Genomic DNA, 16,338 nt, shown 5'->3' with positions numbered 1-16,338 from the left:
AGGCAAAGGGGTTGGCTGGGAGAAAGGAAGAAACAAAGAGCCAGCAATGTGTCAGAAACGTAGTCTGGATTTACAGGTTAATTGTGTGTGGTAAGATAGAAAGAGCAAGGTCTAAGACGAGAAATGGAGGATTTGGAGTGATTGTGTACAAAGTTCCTAAGTGAAGGGTGATCACGTTTTTTCTGGGAGAGAACTTGTTTTAGGGGAGTTTATTAATTGTGCGGGAAAATGCTTCTTTTCAGCTTCCAATGAATTTGGTAGGTACTTGTTATTTAGCCCTAGTGTTTCCAAAAGAGTATCATGCAGATGACATAGGCAATAAGAGAATAGTGACTCATTGAAAGGCAAAGCATCATGCTTCACAAGTAGTAGGCAATATATTTGGCCCTGTAATATGTTCTGTTGATTTAGTAGTAAATGATTTGAAGCTCAGAAAGCTGTCTACTTTGGTAGATCGTTTGACTACATAAACCGGATGGGGCGTTAACAACAAGAAACACTGAGCTTATGGCTATGAGGGCAGTAGTTTCGAAAAAAGGCTAGCTTTATACATTTTACTGGTGATTGAGGGTGGAGTCTGATGCATGCCTTACATTCAGCAATGCTGCACTTATGCCCTGATGCAAGTACCCAGAATAATGAGTTCATTGCTAACTGTCTGACATTTCTAGTGAGATTAAGGATTTGGAGGAGACAGATACCTGGGAATCAATTGGAAATCCTTTTCCAAGTGAGTGGGTTAGTGGGAATTGGCTGTGGAATACTAAGGAAAATACTAACTATGATACTATTGATTATGATTTGCATGATATGCTTATTTCTTTTTATAAAAAGGGAAAAATTATTTTGGCTAAGTTGAGTCAAACTATAAGGGAGAAAAGCAGACGTCAAAAACCAGAGAGGGAGAAAAAGGAAGTGAGAAGAACTGGAGCTTGAGGACATTCAAGTTAGGAGTTATTGTGAATTAAAAGATATGGAGGAGTCTAGATATAAGCTGCAACAATCAACAATATATTTTTATAATGAGATATTGCAATTAATGGAAGTATGATTTGTGGTGACTCCTAGGGTCAACAAAGAAAAAGATTGAAAGGGTTTTTATAAGATAAATGTTTTGCATTTAATCAGAATAAACACATAAATCCTTGTAAATTATGTAAATTAATCTTCAATGCATTTTGTGGACAAAAAAGCGATGTTGGTCCACCTTCTTCTCGACTTTCACACATATGTACGTCCCTTCAGTATTTGAATCATTTAATATAAGTTATGGCTAAACATTTATTATGTGTCCTCGCTGGATCATGAGTGGGTTCCTATAATAAGGAATTACTTAGTCTTGTAATCTAAAATGTCTTGTGGTTGGACTTGCTTCCATTGAATGATTTTATATGAAAAATGTATTCATTATTGTACAGTGACGACATTGGTGGATATGCATTAGCTTAAAGGGTAATTATTTTGGCCAGTTTTAAAATTCTTCCTTGTTATTGTGACATGTTATGTGTTTTTTATGTGTATGTTGCTTTAATAAAGGGGTTTTTAGAACTATAATAAATACATTATGTTTTGGTATTCATGGTGGTTGTTTCTCAGTCTATTATGATTTCCTTTTAAACACAATCAGTAGTGAGTTGTGGTAGTGTGAATACAAGTGGTAGAACTAATTTTCATCTAGGGGAATATTTCTATTTTGTCTTGGTTCATAAACTCAGTCCCCATTATTAGCAGCATAGCTCTCATTCATTAGTCAAACCTTGAAACATTTGATCTGAAATTAAGTATAATTGATGCAGTCATATATTGATAATTGATTGATTCTGACTTGATGATTTTATCCTTCCAACCTTTAATAAACCTTTATGGTTTGAAAACAAAATAATTCTTCGTCTGCCTTGTGCAGTATAATATGCTTCATGTTATTTGAATGTATTGATTTGTCGAACAGCCTTAGTTGTACGCTAACAGTTACTTGTGCAGAATTACTTCCAAAATTCCAACAGCAAGTTCAACTTTTTGGACATTCTATACTGTATTTTTACAGTACAAATTCAAAGCTCTCGTTGTCTTCTTTAAATGCTTTCATGGCATAGGCGCTAGCTATCTTAGAAAACAAGTTAATCGTTATGTCCTGGCTCTATCCCTAAGATGTTCCTTCGCCAACCGTGCTTGTACTCCTAAAGTACGTCTAGCCCGGACGGGCTGTAGATCTTTTTGGTCTCTAGGGGCTCAGGCTTGGAACAGGCTCCCAGTCGCCTACCGTTCCATTTCAGCTGTTTCAGTCTTTAAGAAACACTTGAAAATATGGCTTTTTAAAATCTAGCAGTGCTCCACAGCTTCCAAAACCGCTTTTCTGGCAGCGCCGGGACACTCGCTTGAGTAGCCGTTTTGTGCTATAACAAATGTGTTTCATTTATTTATTCATTATTTTCCACCCCCTGACCAATCAAAGGACAGCTTTCCAGGATCAAATTTAACAAAAAAAAACTTTGCAAAGTTTTTTCCAGATAAGTCCAACAAGCCCAAAGTTATAAACAATCTAATAAATGCTTTTTATGAAAGCGCCCTACAGTTCCCATTAAAGAAGAGCCTCAACTGATACCAGAGAGAATGCATGCACCATGTGTACATTAAATAGGTATACATGTCCATATTGCAATTTATGTAATAGGTTAGAGCTACTTTAATAACGGAATTATTTTTTCTGTCATGAAATGTATTTTCTGGTCTTCTGGAAATCCCCTAAGCCTTCCGTGGGTGATTGGATGTGAACACCTCCCCCCCCCCCTACCTCAACTGTCCTTGGGAAGGAACTTCATAAAATCCATTCATGCTTTTTTTCCAAGTCCGAATTTAATAGTTTATTGCTTAATTAATTAAAATCATTATAATCTAAAAAAATTAAGAGATATATAAAGTGGGCCAACCTTCAGTGCAATTATCATGAGATCAAAAATTCTCTTAAAAAGTCTACAGCAATATTTTAAATAGAGACACAAAACACAATATATGACGAGATATGAAAGGGAGTGCAATATATACCTCTAAAAATAACTTAACAAATAATGATTCAGCCTATCCGTACTGTGGCTCCTCCGCTCTGTTCTGCCAGAACCAGCTTCCCAGTTTCATAAACTTGAGAAATCTTGAAGTGAACTGGCTGGAAACGCTCTTTAAGTCGGTGTCCACCACTATATTGCACACTCAAATGTTTAGGCGTTTGAATTTTGGTTTTATATCATATGCATTTTATTTATAATATTAGTGCAGCGCAACACTCATCCCCGAAGGGATATCCCAGTACTAGGATTGCTGAGAGCTCTCAAGTCGAAATTAAGGGTTTAATTGTGGTTTCCAAATTTCCAGAGCACAACAAGGTTAGCGGCCGACGTAAACCACTTGAGTAAGCAATTCCTCTGCATCCCCGACATATATGGCGTAATTGTGCAGTTTCTCCCTTAATGCAGCTCTTCCAAAGCCCCATTCCAGGAATTAAGCCTGATTGGTATCTCACTATTTGTCTTTATGTCGCCAGAGGCCAGGGATGTCTGAGATATGGTTGGCAATCTAATGGGTCATAGTGAGCTGGTACGAATCTGGTGAAGAATGGTTTGTAGACCGGTTGCAGAGCAGAGGGGCTAGAATGCATCCCTGCTTCAGCTGTTTTGTGGTTGCAATTTGGCAGGAAGTAACCTCATTTGATGTTAATTTTATCTTGACCCAAGTATTGGAATATAACCTAATGATTGATTTTAGGGGCTGCGAGTGAATGCCCCACTTTGCCAGTTTTTCCCTTAACTTACCTCGATTGATTTTGTGAAAGGCTGGCGATAAGGGCTGCGTGCGTATACCATATTTCCTTTATCTTCATTGTTGTGTCAACTAGCATGGCCAAGGACAGAAGGTTGTCGCCTATACTGAAGCCTGTTGGAAAAGGAGATATTATGTTCTTTTCTCTGACCCATTTTTCGAGCCCTTTCTGGAGGAAACATCGAGGAGAGCAATTGGATAGTAATTTTCGAGTAAAGTTTTAGAGCCTTTTTTTAAAATTATAAATGCACACCACCAAGGAGCTGCGCTAGCTGTCCGGGACTGAGTGAGACGACAAAATGGTACAATCTGAAAAAATGATCAGCTTCGATTAGCTTAATCAGATGATACATGCGTTCACTCTTTTTCAAGTCCAACAGCGTCAGAGAATTTCTGGCGGTTTTCTGTCCAGATGTGTATATATTTTTAATTTACAATTACCGGGAATCTGTTTAACAGATTTACAGCAATTCTGAACAGCACAAAGAAGAAACTGGGTTCTGTGTACATGACACATTTAGCGTCTGTTTAACTTTTTTTCGGTAGCATGTAATGAAATATTCCATAGGAGTTAACATGGAAGAATCACATTTTTTAACATAGGCAGCAACTTTGCTATGATTCTTTACTAACTAATCTACATAAACGTTCATGTATTTGAGAAATAGTGGTGAATCATGTTTGTATGTGCTGATTGGTCAAATGGACCATGTGATTAAACTATAACTGCAAAGGCATTATCAGTACCTCAGAAATATTCCCTGAGTCACATGTGCTGTGTTAGTGGGAATAACATGTACATAGAGTATGTCGGGGGTACATGTATATGAGCAATAATGTATTGTTTAGTATGCCATACAAAAACTATAGAACTGCCTATGTGGTAAAGGAATGTGCAAATATCCTAGACTAGTATATGACCATAATATGGAAAATATATAATGTGTTCACTGTCCCTGTGAATTATGAAACATATTTGATGGGTCCCTCTGAAATATGGGCTTCATCATCATCTTGACAACTCCAAACCATTAAGTACAGCTTTACCATTTTACATTGTTTATGCATTACTCAATTCATGAACGGTAAGCAAAACCTGAGCCTTTTAATTCCAAACAGTGTTCTTTGTTAGCTGTATTCCACAGGTAGGATATGTATTTATTTTTTACAATGTACAGGGTAGTTTTCTAAAATTCTATATTATTAACTGCATAAATGTTTTCCTCCTCATTTGTTACAGACTGCTAAACAGTAAAGTCCAGTATTTACCAGTTTTAAATAATCCTTTCCATGTCTCAATAAAAATTACTTTTTTGACTAAATGGCCACAAATTAAGATGTTCTATAAAAACATTAAATGCTACCATGCTCGACCTCATGATAATGTATCAGAACCCCTGAATGGTATCATAGGATCATACATATATTCATAATGTCTAAACAGAGTCCCCTTGTGCTTGAGGAAAAGAAAGCTCTAACTATGAACTATTTTATAGTTTAAAGTGCATGTGCCTGTCTTTTGATACTTGTGTTTTGTATAATTTACTGGTTTGTAACCGTAGAACCGTTCTTCCTCTTTCAAGTCCTCATGCTCTAATACAGTTTGTCATTCGCGAGCAAAAGCGTGTTCATTCAAAAAGAAAGAAAACAATTCTTCTATTCCAAAGGTTCATTTTAGTACTTGCTTTGAATTACATCTCTCCTCTAATGAGTTTCAACCCTAACACGGTTTCATCTTGAACCTTCTCAGGTATCATATATATATATATCGACTTGTGAGCAAGGGTACTAGGTACCCGAAACGCGTCAGGTTCGAGGTTCTTACATAAACATCTAGCCTCACATCGTTGGATCCGTGCCTCTGTTCGCCAGCGCGCTTGGAAGTGCAGAGATTTTGAAGCATTTGATATATATATATATTCCAAATGTATGGCTTGAAAAAGTCGTTCTATGGTCTCGGTATATTGACGACCTCTTCATTGTATGGAGAGGGTTAGTAGAAGGGGCAAGGGAATGTGACAGCATTGAACAATAACAACGTAAATTTGAAATTCACAGAGTATATGAGCAGGACAAATGTGCCCTATTTGGATCTAATGGTATATATAAAGGACAATAAGATTGAAATAACTCTCTATAGAAAACCCACAGCTGGGAACAGCACATTGCACGCAGACAGTTTTTATCCAAAGAGCGTCATCAATGGTGTTCCCTGTGGAGAACTAGTGAGGTTAAAGCGAAACTGTTCATTAGAGGAGGATTTTCAAAAAGAAAGCAACGATGCAGTACACAGGTTTGAGATTAGAGAGTATAGTAATGAGACACAAGGCTCCACTTTAGAATCCAAAGGAATGGTCAGAATGATAACAGAGTACACGGCCGGTTCCACTGAGATTTTTCAGATTTAAAAAAAAAAATTGGAGGGGTTTAAAAGCTGACAACATTATCGGACCAATAATTCCACACACCCCTAAATAGTAAGGGATAGACCCCATATTAAACTCAGAGTGATTGCCCATTCAGGGCTTAATAATTGTGGACAATAATGGGAGGTCATCGTAAGATGTTAATAGGCCAACTGCCCAAGACAGATCGATCCTGCCTATAACCCATTTAGGGCACTATCAAAAAAATTGTTATATAATAAATTGTGAATTAATTGTTATGACAATTCGCAAGATATTAAAATATGCTCGAATAGGGATTGTGCATAATTGATTTTGTTGACATAACTGATATATGAAATTTTAATAACAGTATTGTTGGATAGTAAAAAGTGAAGGAAAATGAATTAATTTTACCCTTCCAAAATGGCTGCCAAGTTGACATAGGCAAATATATTGCTTGCCGTCCTCTATTTTGATGATTGTAATGAATTGTGTTGTCCTCTCTTTATGTTGATTGTTATTTTATTTTTAAATATAGTGCAGTATTTGAAAAAGAAGTGACTTTGAGGAAGGCGTGCAGCCAAAACGCGTCTGTCCAAGTAGTATACGTGTGGCAAATAAAATGTATTAACTCACTTCGCTAGTGTGCGCCTCGATTTGTGACCGCGAAGATATAGATTTTGATATATATATATATATATATATATATATATATATATATATATACACACACACACATATATATATGTATATACACACACACACACACATACATATATATATATATATATATATATATATATATATATATATATATATATTTATATATATATATCCAGCACCATGCAATCCTTTTTCGTTCAAAGGAAAACGGCGAGCCCCAGTTTTCTTTCAAAGCAAGCTTTATTCACAAAGCTATGGCAAACAATGCCCGACGCTTTTCGGAACACACCGGTTCCTTGGTCATACATACATGGGGTGGGCGGAATTTGCGGAGACGTGCTACGGAAAGCTCAGCGAAACAGTACAAAATCTCCACGAGCACGCAAAAGTTCCGCGAACCACGGAATTGCGTGTTCCGCCCGTTTGCATTGCTTTTTTCCTGTTCGGGAACGCTGTTTGCGTGCTCGGGGAGAAATATCTCATGAACACGCATTTTGAAAGAGCGAACAAGCAAAAAATTCCTCGAAGGCGCGGGTCGCCGAATTTTTGGCAATTACGCGATCTCCGCTGAAGAATAAATTACCCAAATTCCGCGAGCGGAATAGAATTTACCGCCTAGGCCTAATATATACGCCTATATACATACATGCCCCCACCCATACACACACTTAGTTTTTTGCTCCACAGAGAACTTTTGGGCTCTGGAACTTTCCTTCACAGAAATGTGAGGAAATTGTGTTTTTTGTTGTCAAAGTTTGAGGTTTGCAGGAGATTCTGGGAAATGAAACATTCCCCCAGGTGTCTAGTTTTGAAAAATTTGCACATTTGCTAGGTTTCCCTAGGTGTCGGCTGAGTTGGGCCCTAAAATCTACAGCTACCCAATTTGCAAAAATGTTTTTACTTTTCAGTCGAAAAATGTGATGCGACCATGTTTTGTTTTGAGCTGTTTCCTGTCTGAGGGAACTACTCTTACCCACACATGAGGTACTACTTTTATAGGCACATATGTGGGGCGTAGGATAATAGAACACCTGTTATTACCAATTGGATTTTGCTGTATTTGTGCCTTCCAAATGTAACCCAGTGTATAGAAAAAGAAGACATTCTGAAAAATGCCTTCTATATCATATGCTAGCACAGTACCCATACATTTAGAGATGTACAAATAACCACTGCCCCTAAACTCCATATCTTGTGCCCACTACAGAAATACATATGTTTCCATGATACTTGTGTTTCACTCTACATATTTTACCATGTGAATTGATCTGTACTCTGTACACAATGAAAAACCATTATACTGTGCAGCTCAGTTGTTAGCTCTGGGTACCTTGGGTCCTTGGAGAACCTACAAACCCTATAGATCCTTGCAACCCAAAGGGTCTAGCAGACATAATGGTACAATGTTTTTGTAAGTCGACAATTGTGACAAAGTTACAGATAAAAACGTTGTCACAAATTGCCTTTTTTCCTACTCATTTTCAGAATTTCTTTACTTCATCAGTTAGTTTCTTTGGGAAAACCTTGAGGTATCTACACATATGGCCCCTTGCTGAATTTGAAATGTTGCCTACTTTTCAGAAATCAATAGCTTTTCTGGATGCCCCATGGGTACTACAGTGGTTTTCAACACAAACTGGAAGGAGGTTAAACGCACAAAAAAATAGAAAACATGGGCTACCTCTCTGAAAAATGCCAAAAGTGTGGTACAAAATGTTCATTTTTTATTCAGTTCTGCATGTTATTGAAAGCTGGGAAGATGGTTACTTTAGCACAGCAAACAGTTCATTGATGCCATTTTTAGGGGGGAAAAGACACTTTTATCCAGAGCACATTTTTCAGAAAATCTCAAAATGAAGCTATATGTTGCCTATTTACTCCGTCCTCTACCCTGGGTACTTTTAGAATCCCCAGGATGTTTGAAATAAACTATACAAATTTAGCGTGGATACCTAGTGTGGAAAAAAAGTTATGGAGCCCTGGCTAGAAATCGATGGGTGTTTTTGCCTGTTGCGTCTAGTCATCAATATAGGGCCCAACAGAGACCCGTTAAAATGTCTGTTTTTCGTTACTGTGACCAGGATGGACCTGGCTCACTTAAAGCCCTGCATATTGATATTTCTCCAAAGCAGCAGCTAGTATTGCAACCTACTTCCAAGACGAAATCTATTATTTTCCATACGCTGTTGCTAGAAAGGATTGTTGTTCCAGCTTTTCCGTTGTGTTTTATTTCATCAAGCGCAGTTTCCATGGTGAACCCTCATAAAATTGACAACGTCACCCAATCCTTATTTCACTTTGTCCTGCCACTATTTCGAATGGATTGTTCCTCATTAGGCCGAACCACATTTGAGAAGACGCAGCGAATGTTTTGCAGTTTACAAACACGTTTCAGAAATTGTTTGCAAATTACTATTGAAATTAAATTTTAGGATGTTGAGTTTGAAATATTGAACAAGTAAATATACATGGGAGTCTCTTTTCTGGGGCTATTGACTTGTTCTGAATGTTAAAACTCTTGGAGGGGCGACGTTGCTGCTGCTACCGTGGGGAAATGGAGACATTCATTTTATAATAAAGTTTAACATACCATTTCAAAGGGGAAAGGGTCCCTCTCCTACCCCCGCCAAGCAAAATGAATTGGTGTTTGCAGGTGAAGTGGAAAGTCACTCCTGGTACTGGTCATTTTGTGGTGGAGTGCTGTGCGTAATGGCAAGTTCTGCAGCTTGTAGTCGACCAGTGTTCTTCACTCCATGCCAAGGATGCTCAAGTCTATGGTGGGCGACAGAACCACATGCATTCGTAGCCACCTTTTGAACTGATTTGAATCTTGAGTGTTGGCTAACCTGACTACGCAATGCAGGTATTTTTGCCACCTTTTTGAATGAACTGGGTTCCATTTTTGCATAGGGGTTCCGAGGAGAGATCCTTACGGATGGGCCTATAGGAAGAATATCTTCGCATGAGTGATTTGCTTTCAAATGCTTGGTAGGTACAGGTAGGAATCATTCATCCTTTCCACTTCACTTTCTCTCACGGTTTCTCGCACTCTTTCTTGTTCTGCTCTAAATCCTTCCGCCCTTACATGCTGTGGGGTACTCGACTTATGTGCAGAAAAAATCGGAATAAATGCAAATAAGTAATAGAAATTAAATAAGGGTTTAATTTGAGTAGCAGTGGGAAGCCCATAGACAGTACAATATTGCCAGTGTGGCATGAAAAGTTGTTTTCTAAATATGGTATACGCCTCGTAGCAGCCTGAAAGAATTGTTGGTTACTCATGTGCTGTTTTTTTATAGGGTGTCACAAGGTCACTGTCCATCATCAGCTCTCTGCAGTTCTGGTCATCGGATACATGCTAGGAAGAGGCTAATATTAGATAGCTCTGTGCTCTGGATACATGCCCCAAATATGGAATGCGCAAGCCATAGGTTTGAATCTCTGCCACTCACCAGTCTGAGGGCGATTCAACTCATGTCATTTAAGGCAACTGTTACATAAGAATTAAGAGACAGCTTGAGCTGTATGCCACACAAATAATTATTATTATGAGAATAGCAAAATGTGGCAACATGGCACACCATTAGTTTTTGTTGCATGGTATGCTCCAGATTTGAGTACGACTTACTGCCGAGTTTCTGAGTAGTCAACAACTACTGTAACAAATGGAGGAAAGCTTTGACCCTGGCTCATCCAGTAATATTGCACTGTTCCTGAGAAAAATTCTAAGAATAAGTTATAAAAATTGTTTATTTTCGTGAAATATTTAGAGAGTGGTATAACGTATAAGCTCATAATAATGTCCACTACCTTATGCATAAATAAGACTTGAAAGCCTGCTAACCCAGTATAAGCATGCCTCACTAATTTCCTTATTATAGTTTATCCCATATATTTCATTGCCTTTTGTTTGATGCTGCTTGCATTAGGTACTACTGTATACATGCATATCGAATACAATATGAACTCCATTAGAGCTGAATGATTAAAGGCATGACAAAATAAAAGGGATTTAGAAGCAAAAGCTAAACTAAATATAACTAACTTATGTTTTTCTTGTGAACATGCCACTGTAATGTCAAATTGTAAACAGAGAAGTTAGTATCATGCGTAAAAAGTATGCACATGTTTAACTTCATCAACATTCGAGATGCAGGTAGGGTTTCACAAAGATTTTCTTTCACTTACAAAGTTTTTCTTCCTTCCAGGTTTTCGCCCTTCACAAAGATTCCCAGTTTCCCTACATCTGCCTGAAGGTTTTCTTTGCACAGTGGGATGCTAATTTGCTGACTAATGGAACTCACCAAACAAAACTGGACCCAAAGAATGCGATAATTTGCTAACTATACAATGTCATCATAATGCCATGCTGAAAAACGTAAGTATTTTTTTCTGCACTGCATTTTTACATTTTATATCACCTTTGACGTCATGAAAGAGAAAAACACTGAATGATTTTTCAGTAGGGTACTTTTCCCAAACAATTTTTGTAGAGTCCAATAAGGATGCGTGCAACATAACATGTCATAGAAGTAACATTTTTTAAAGGGATGTCTTAAAGTGAAAATCTTTCAAACTAGGAGAAAATTTCCATAGACTTTTGGAAAGGTTTCAAACAGTCTCCCCTCTGCCCATCGCTACATTTAATATCATGCACATGTAGGATAAGGCCCCAATTATGGTCGGCCCAATTAATTATGGTATGTTCAGCAAGTCCTGTTACTGCACTTATCAGGGTTAAGATTTGTGCAATAATATGTGCACCCCTGCACTTTTCCCTTTCTCTCCTTGGACTTGAAAAAGCTCAAACAGATGTGTCATCTCATTAGTTAGTAGAATCTGATCTTACTCGCTGTTAGCGAGGAATATCGTGCTGAGGCCAGGGATAAAAGCAGCATTGCTGTGCACACATTACGTCATGCAATACATTTTTAAGATTTTAAATCATGAATTTGTGTACCAACATTTACCAAACTTCAAAAATGTATCAGTAGGAGATCAAATGTTTTAATGGCAAACTTTGTCATGAATAATAAAAGTATTTTGAAAGGGTCAAGTAAACAGTGAATGCCCTCTTCCAATGGAAAGTGATATATATCCTTATATATAGCCTTATATCCTCTAAAAAGGAGAAGTTATAATTTACTTGAAGCAAAGCATTTGGGGCAGCGATGTATTGTGGTATTACAGTACAATGTATGCATTCTGATGAAATTATAATCAACTGGACCTTCAGTTTCATAGTATGTAACCAGCCACTCTCTGTGGCATTTCTGAACAATCATACATGGTTACCTGTAGAAATTCACTCTTAGTATGGCCACGGAGATGCCACACTCATGAGTGGTGGGATTTGAACCCTAAAATAAATCACAAAACCCATTTAACAATAAAGTTGAATAAGAGAGGTCAATATTATGGGCCTTCCAACATGGCCGCCATGGTTTGATTTCCTATTTAGCCTTCAGCCTTGAATTACCATTAAAGACTCCCAAGTGAATGAACATGTACAAATATATATATGTAAAAAATGAAAAAAATGAACAATCATGCCAAATGATGACACTGGAAATGTGTAAGATGTGCGCTTTGTGTGTGTATAGGTCGATATCTACATGTTGTGTAATGACCGTCTTGGTGGAATGAAAATACATCAGGGGCTGAAGGCTAAATAGTGTGTACATTTCTCCCGACCCTTGCTGTGACATTACGTACGTGTTGCCAATGACGTTTCTTATGCTTCCCATTAATACCTTTATGTCCTACAAAGGCAGACTATGTCAATAACGCACTGGGATGCGTTGTGCTCCTCGACCGCCATGCACATGAACTGCTGACAACATAAAAGAGGAGATCGACGCCTTCACAGTTTGTGGTCACCACCAGAACCCCAAAAAAGCATGCTAGACTGTCTTTACGATTATTCATTCGTATGTGTTTGTCCATAGTTCAGATCGTCTGAAAATCTGCAGTTCCCAATGATCGCGTCGTCGGTCTGCGTTCCCTGTTTCACGCTGTTGCTAATAGTGAAGTGACCCTGTAGCCCTGCCTGTACCGCCTGTCGCCAGCACACAGTGTGCGGCCCGTCCAAGGCCTTGCTTTCCGTCAGGGTGTATTTCCGTGCAGTGTCCTGGGAGGGGCAGCTCGCCTTGCACAGTGTGTTCGACATTCATGGACCTGGGCTTAGAGACAGCTCTCGCGGTCCTGCAGCCTCATTTCATGATAAAATGTCATGCATGTGAATGCACACATATGTAGATGCATCGAGGTGGCGGTCCATTTGCTGCTTGTAGGCATCAGCAGCCCTTTTTGGAGAGCAGGACTTCTTTTTTCATTATCATACTTTGGCACAGAGCAAGAGAAAGAAAGGCATAAAGGGGGGAAAGAAGGTGTAGAGGACAATAGGAGAACAGCAACAAAGTGGAATATGGGGATGAAAAAGACCGTGCAGTTGTCAGATATAGAGACGTTCAGTTATGTAGGAATTAAGTGTTTTCGGGACTAGGCTGCATTATTATTCAGCAAACGTGACATTTATTAATGCCAGCTGGTCTCTGTTGAAAAACATGGGGGGCCCTGACTTCTTTTTTATTTTACTTTTTTTTAATTTACAAATTAAGCACTGCATTGAGAGACGCTTTGTGTCAGCCGTTAACATACACTGGCCTGTCCAACCCATTTGCTTGATAACATGCACAACTGTCTAAAAACTAGGCCTGGGCACAATTTCACTCACGCTGGTAAATTAAGTCATTTTCGTACCTCTGTGCTACTCTGTGACGGGGAATTACTGATAATTATGCGATTACTCCTCCTCGCATAATTTTGTTAAAAAGATCCTAATGCAAGACCACATTTAGCGAGGGCGATCGCGCACTCAATCTGTCATCTGCTGCATTTAGAACTGTTTCTTGGCTCAAAATGCATCTTTGCATCCATTTTGGATGCAAGAGTACATTGTATGCTAAAAAATAGCACTCCGTTTCACTAGTAAGTTGGAGGAATATATTACCCCAGGAGCACATTTAGCGAGTGGCCGCTCACGGATTGCTATTTGTGTTCTCTTGCATTTAGCACAAACTGCAGGCTCACTTCCATTTTAGGGGAGTTATTATGCTAAGAAATAGCGCTCAATTTAGAATTTCTCTTCTTGCTTAATTCAAGCGTAATTTGTGAAATTTTTCTGCGTGATTATGCTTTATTGACTTCCACAAGTTATGCCCACTCCTACTAAAAACAAGACCAATTAAGTGCCAGTGTTCGTGCGTCAGTACTTCTTGTGCTCGATGTATTTTCTTTCCATTGTCATTTTTTTTATGTTGTAATCATCTTGTGTTTTTAATGTCTTTTTAAACAGTCTGTTGTTTACAGTAACTCAAAAGTGATAGTACTTTGTCTCAGCCCCAGAAACAATTACAGTTTCCACTGAAACTAAAAAGGGATTCCATGCCTGTCTAAGTACATCTGCGCTCCAGGAAGCACAAAAAACATTCCATTCAAATTATATCAGTGGGTCATTTTTTTAAAGTTTATTATTTTATTGCACGCATACAGTAACCAGTTATTGAGATAGTGCCATGTTCTCTTTTCGCCTTTGTGGCCTATACTTTTAATAAAATAGGTATAAAAACAAAAAAAAATGCCCCATCTTGCAAAAGCCAGACCTAATGGCTTTACCGAAGCGTGTTCATTGTGTATTAAATGCTCTTTATTAACAGGCCTAGTCTGTTTTGAGGTACACATATCGTCTCACATCGCAGCCATGTCAAAATGTGCATGCAAGGTATGCAGGTACATGCAAGGTATACATGCAAGGTATACATGCAGGTGTATGCAAACCAGTAGATGGAGACATAAGTAGAAATCGTATTTGAACACCGGTTGCCTGTGATGGGCCTGGACATGTCACTTTGACGTCAGACATCCCATATTAAAACGGGTCGGGAATAGGCACTAATTTAGGTCAGGAGAAGCCTTTCTATTCAAAAGTGAGTGTCCACTCAGACCATTAAATCGTCTAATAGTGACGCGTGTACTTCACAGGGCTTTGAAACAGCTGAAGGGAGATAAGAATTGCTATCTGAAATCATGTTATTATTAAAACCATCTCATCCTTAGGCAAAGTTCCAGTACCACATGCTCCCTACCCTGCGGTACATTAACCTAGAGGGCTTCCGGTGAGGGGATGGAGAAATCTCACAATCTTGTGCAGTCCGTACTAATGAGTGCGAATCATCTGTATGCAGCCACGCGCTACCATAAATACCCATAGCTCCTTGCCACCCAAACCCCTTGTAACCTCGCCCGGCCTGCGAAGAAAATATTGCGGGTTTTCCTGAAAAATGAAAAGTTCAAAATGAAAAGGAATAAAAATTGGTTATTTTCACTGTACACCAAATGTCAAAGTTTAGGTCTATGGCTGTGTGCGTTCATTGCTGAGGTGAATGATGTCTAGACAACTTTAAAGTAATTAAGGCGCCGAGATAAAACATCAAGATCACACCAGGGTACAAACGCCAAGCATGTAAGATATGGTTCATAAAGCTGATAGAATGCACCGAGCGCGGCTTTCTGTTCAAAATACCTTTTTTGGGGCCAGGTGTACGCGGCCAACCTGTAGTGAAGCTCCGGTAGAGCTGATGCTCAGATTGTTTTTGAAACGAAATAAATACCCTTACGAGCCAAAAATGCGTTTTTATTTTCCATTTCCAAAGTGATACCGTCCATCTGGTGTTTAGAAGCTTTTCGGTACCCTACTAGACCGTGCTCGCCGCATTTACAGTACGGTAACATTTCCAAGTGTCCCCGATGAAGGACAAAAAAGCTTCTGTGTAAACCTTTTCATCTCAGTTTTGTTTGGCAATATCAGACACGAAGTGCAATTAGAATATTAGTGATTAAATATCCTATCAAAAGGCTACACATATGTATATGTATATGTATATATATATATATATATATATATATATATATATATATGCGTCTGTTTGCTGGAAACTGGACATTAAGAGGGAGGTAACAACGTACGTTTAAAAAACAACATACTAATTTAAAATATTTAAAAGTAAGTAATACTAATTTATAGTAATTCTTTTCTTTTGTTACGTAAAATTTTATTTTTCAACACGTTTTAGGCCGTAATTACGATAGGCTGTTCGAGACTGAATTAATAGTGTGGATTTGTAGCAAATATGATTTGTGAATACACAATTTCAAACGACCAGTGTAAATCTGTTTAAAAATAAATGATCAAATCAAACCATAGAACAGCCATAATAAGAAAGGTGATTACATTAATATTTTCGCAATTTATATTTGTCCTTAACAAAAGAACACGCCTAGTATTTGGATGTGCAAGTTGTATCTCCCAAGTAACGGCATTAGATACAGCCATTTCAGATTTTCATCCTCAAGCAATTTGTGAAATCGTCTTTTTTGTTTATAATTTGCACATTAATTTAGTTAAATTATTTATTCC

The 16,338-nt window shown here is 38.2% G+C and overlaps 1 long non-coding RNA gene across 3 annotated transcripts in view; it reads left to right on the top strand.

The window, feature by feature from the left end:
• Window positions 1-16,338, top strand: part of LOC144773686 (uncharacterized) — a 1,071,276-nt gene that overhangs the window by 404,720 nt on the left and 650,218 nt on the right. For all 3 annotated transcript variants that reach the window (XR_013600051.1, XR_013600052.1, XR_013600053.1), the window contains exon 6: window positions 11,069-11,238. This is a non-coding gene — a long non-coding RNA (uncharacterized LOC144773686). The remainder of the gene's footprint in view (window positions 1-11,068; window positions 11,239-16,338) is intronic.

The sequence above is a fragment of the Lissotriton helveticus genome, chromosome 1_1 (genome assembly GCF_964261635.1).
Source record: "Lissotriton helveticus chromosome 1_1, aLisHel1.1, whole genome shotgun sequence".
Taxonomy (NCBI): Eukaryota; Metazoa; Chordata; class Amphibia; order Caudata; family Salamandridae; genus Lissotriton; species Lissotriton helveticus.
The sequence above is the reverse complement of the archived record's forward strand: the minus strand, read 5'-3'. Positions and strand labels throughout refer to the sequence as shown.